At 35.8% G+C, this 5,073-nt stretch overlaps 1 pseudogene; it reads right to left on the reverse strand.

Moving 5' to 3' along the window:
* The window catches only part of LOC104714761, a 5,122-nt pseudogene continuing 402 nt past the window's right edge, over positions 354 to 5,073 (reverse strand).

Raw genomic sequence — 5,073 nt, forward strand, 5'->3', positions numbered from 1 at the left:
AAAAATTAGTTGTTCTTAGTACTTGGAAATAATTTTTATTGGAATCTTTTCTTTTTAAAATAATTCCAGATTTTAATATATAAACTTATTTACTTATATCAAACAAATTGAAACCCTGAGGCTATTTTTATCAGTGAAATATAGAGGTTCATAAATTATTTCGAGAAAATAGTATTTGATATATATCTAGACAAAATAAAGGTTTGTGCATATTTAAGAAAAAGTATATACATATATCTAAAATATATTATAAATTGTAAAGTGCATTGAGAACTTTTAATTTTCAAGAGTCTTTCTCACCTTTCATAATTTATAATCATGTAAACAAATAACTTAAATTGTTTTCAAAAAATTTATTACCAATTGTATGTACATTTCATATATAATTATATATTCAAAATTAATATTGCATGCATAATCCATGCATCGCATGGACGATTTTCTAGTATATATATATATGAATGAATCTTAAAACTTCTCAGTTATTAAATAAAAATAGAAGCAAATGGTTTAGAAACTAAACCAAATGAAAATACGTTCTTCAAAAGATATTCTAAGCCAACCACTTCCACAGTTGTTTTTGCCCTAAGCCAAGTACCTTAACGTCTCAGGATTCTCCATGTCCCTCTCCAAATAACCATTTTCTATTAATCTCTCCATACCTTTCTTGATCGCTTTATTATCAGGCTGCAACAAAATCATAAGAATCCACAATTGGTTTCATAACCTCAATCACTACAAGCATCCTCAAATGTGTATGTACTTAATTTACCTTGAAGCTTCGTTTAGTTTCCTCAACGCACTCAGAAATAAGTTGTTGATATCCCAATACTTCCCTGCTCTTCATGATTCTGACAATGGCAACTTCAATTTCACGGCTTCTGTGTTTCTGGATAAATTCAGCGACTTTCTTCTCATCAACTGGTGGAGGAGGAGGGATCTGTGATGCAAAACACCGAAGTTGATGTTAGTGATTAACAAATATGTAAAAGAAGAGATGTGGATTGACAAGAGATTTGCGTAATAACATTAATGTCACAAACCCTGATTCTGCACATTCTATCGGTGAATTTGGAGTTGAACTCGACGACATCACTGTGGGAGATAGTCTTGGTGCTTGGCTCCTTGAGGAGAATCTTGTACTTATCACATGACAAAGAATGAAGCAACCTTTCTAAATCTCCATGCCTTTGGTCCAGTTGAGTCAAGATTTCGGTGTAACTCAATTTGTCAGTTGCGTTGAAGAGTAGAAGCACAGCAGCCTAAAAAAGATAGAGAATGTGGCATCAGAAGCCAATTAAAGATTTAAATAAAATAATCACCAGCATTTCTGAGAAACAAACGGCACCTGGTAAGTAGACATAATTAACTCGATGGGCTTCTCATCAAACATCCCGTTGATGTGACAAGTTCCTAGTGAATGGATCCAGGTAAGCTTCCTGCGTTCTGTTTTCGTTTGATAAAACCCTTTGAAGACTTTGATACGTGATCATGGTTAGGTAGATTAGCGTATGGTTAGGTAGATTAGCGTATGGTTTAAGTATTTTCCATTTATGCATTAGGGTTTTGATTAAGTTGTATCAAGACCTATATAATGGTATTTATTGATTAATGAGAAACGAAGCCCCAAGAATTAACCTTAATCTCTAAGAGAGAATTAGGGTTAAGAGGGAGCTAAGCTTTCATATCTTCCTTAATTCACAAGCAAATAGTTGGTTCATAACAGACTTCAACACACTTGATCTGAAACAAAGAATAAACGAATTTAGATCTATCTGGAGCAACGTCCTTTTTCATTTCCAAGAAAATAAGAAAAACAATAGAGCATTTACCATTTCACTAGGTAGTTTTATGTGGAGTGATTTTTTAATTGGCCATAAACAAGTCTTAAGAACAGTGACGGTCAAGTCAATCCCTGGGTTTGCAGCAGGGTTTTTGCCTAGATATTCCTCGAAACTGTTTTGGTCTTCTCTTGCCAATGTCAAATCCGTAACCTGTAACCAACAGATTAAATAATATAGAAAACATAAACAATCAGAGCAAGTACGACTTAGATAAGAAACACAGGGAAACTAACCATGCCCTCCATCTTAGAAGTAAACTTTCCACCATATTGTTGCTTAAGTTTTGTAAGGATACTTCTCTCGTGATCACTAGTAGCACTGCGATCAGACAAGAGTCTACGGGATAGCATCTTCCTGCAATCAACCATTAATAAAACAGCTTGCAATTCAGTAATCCAACTTTATGTCAATCTAATACTATGTTGTTGGTAGGCATTTCCACAAAAACGTAGTATAAACAAAAAAAATTTGCAAAACAAAGATCAGAAGCCAAAAAGCCGGATTTACAGATCAATCAAGACTGGAATGGGAGATAAACCTGTAGAACTCGGCAAAAATATCCTTGTCACTTATATAAGCGAGCAATTTGACAACCTGTAACAACATAATAAAATTCAGGACCGATTTCAGGGGAGCAGAAAATAGATTAGCAAAAACAGTTTGACACAAGGTATACCTTCTCAAGCGTATCTTCAATAGCTTCATCACTCAGCTTTTCACTTCCCCCCTTCTTGAGAATATTGTGGCAAAATGTTGCAAGTAATTTAGCACTTGAACCTTCAGCGACTGTTTTGTTACAGAAAATCTCAAATGCCTCTCTCAAAGCCTATAATATGTTTCCAAAACCTTGGTTAATTACACAACATAAACTTGAATAAGATAGACAGATACATAGAAACTACATCAGACCTCATCGAAGAGGGTATGGCTCTGGAAACACTCGGTGACATAGACCATGTATTTATCATGAAGTTCAATCACTTTTCTGATGAGAACCTCCTGGATACAGTGAGAAGATAAGTGATAGTAAACAGTTTTATCCCCCTCCAAAAACAAAAAAATGAACGACCAAATTCCCAAATATCTAAACTACTTTATCAGTTTCTAGTTTTACCTGTTTTTGGACGCTAGTAGTATTTGCAGCCTGTGGAATAAAAAAGATCTCAGCACTCACAAGTGAGGCAGACAAAAACAGAAGAGTTATCTGAATGTAACAAGTAAAATAATATGAACCTGATTAGCTGCTGCGTCTTGGACTTGTTTTATAAGGGCATTGCCTTCTGCAGTCATATGCTGTCATGTAGCAAAGTAAAAATGAGAACCAAAATTTATGTCATGAAGAAAATTAACTAGTAATAAAAACCTGCGAGAATATGTCTGAAAAAGCTTCCAGCCGGTCTGGAATTTCATGATAAAGATTGTACAATCTGGAGAGATCATCCACCTGAAAGTATATAGCAATGATCCGTTGAAAAGGGAATTTGAGATAATAATCGGTTAACAATATACTTATAACACACAAAAACTGGCTTTCCTTGTTATTTTTTAGCAATGCAAGACACCCTGAGTGCTCTTCTTCTTGAAGCTCTTTCGGAGCCATAACCAACAATTGATTTAGTAGTACCTGCATCATTCAGAAATAAACAAGCAAGCCAATCACTATCAGTGCTAATTATGAAATACGCTTGTATCCCGTTCAAAGTACTGTCAGAAAATAAACATATATTCTAAGTTAAAAGGCTGAAATTTTCAGCAAACATTGTAGATAACGTATTATAACTAACCTGAACTAGCTTGGGCACAGTGCTAAAATGAAGGTAGTGAATGGCTCTCTCGCTCTCCTTCTTAAGGCACTCCTCAGTCTGCATTATAAAATTACTCACATTAATAAAAACATACTTTCCTGACATCAAATGAAAACACAATCCTGGAGACTTGCCTTTAGCATGTAATTAGGGAAAGAATGTTCCTGGTCTTTGATCCAGCTTCTCGCCTTTTCAGAATAGCAGTACGCTGAAGGAAGAAGCGCTCAAAATCCTGTCTATATCTGTCCATCTTTCCCATCCCAATCTCACATCTAACCCGTCTTTCAGAAGTGCCCTGTCCATCTGTTTGTCCTCGCGTTCTTTACGAATCTGATGATACAAATTGTGTTAGATAGAAACTGAATCTGGTAGAACCAGAGTTATTCAATTAATTGCATCACAGATACCATACACTTACAAGAGTTAGTACAGCTTTTGTAGCCTTTTTCTGTATCTTATCGTAAACCTGAAGCAAAAAATAATTGCAGGGACTGTTATAAAATACTTTGAGGCAATGCAAAACAAAGAGCTGCAGAGATGCATGACAACAAACCCGGTCACGGAAGGATGCCATGCCAACTTCCCTCACCCTTGGAAGGGGTTTCCTTGCAATACAGTGCTGGTCCAAATAGGAGAGGAAACGGTATAACCCGTTAACCTTAACTTTGTGAGTAGACCACTTCAGAACAAGGTCTTTCAGGAGATTTTCACCCTCTTTCTCAATTACAGAGGGCAACACCTAACCAGAGTGAACATGAGTCCTTGAAGAATAAGGCCAAACGCAAAACATTGACAATTGTTGAAAAAATCTAATAACTGACCGTTTTGGTACAATGATCTTTCATTGCTTTGCAGTACCAGTCATACAGCTCCTGTGAGTAATCATTAGGAGGATCTTGGTTGCACATATTGTAGATACTCCTGTAAATCACATAAGAACCACAAGTATTTTGTACAGAAATGTTGTAAAACAATCAATACTATATAAAAAAAACTTACGTGTAGAGACTCAGATGCTGTTCCAAGTGATGTTGTGGTTGAGGATCTCCATCAACAATCTTTTTTAGCTCAGTAAAGATGGACTCCATATTGAGATAATCCTTTTCCCCAAGTGATGTTGTGGTTGAGTCCATCTTTTTTAGCTCAGTAAAGATGGACTCCAGCTTCTTGCCTTTTCAGAATAGTAAAGTTCGGTACGCTGAAGGAAGGAGCGCTCAAAATCCTGTCTGTATCTGTCCATCTTTCCCATCCCAATCTGAACATAGACATCTAACACGTCTTTTATAAGTGCCCTATCGATCTGTTTGTCCAATAGGTTCTCACACCCATCAAGTATCAACACTTGAAGTTGGATTTGGCTAATCAGTTCTCCACTAACAAGATAGCCCACAGCCAGAAAAAAAAAAAAAAAAAAAAAAAAAAAA

Source organism: Camelina sativa, chromosome 2 (genome assembly GCF_000633955.1).
Source record: "Camelina sativa cultivar DH55 chromosome 2, Cs, whole genome shotgun sequence".
NCBI classification, from domain to species: domain Eukaryota; kingdom Viridiplantae; phylum Streptophyta; class Magnoliopsida; order Brassicales; family Brassicaceae; genus Camelina; species Camelina sativa.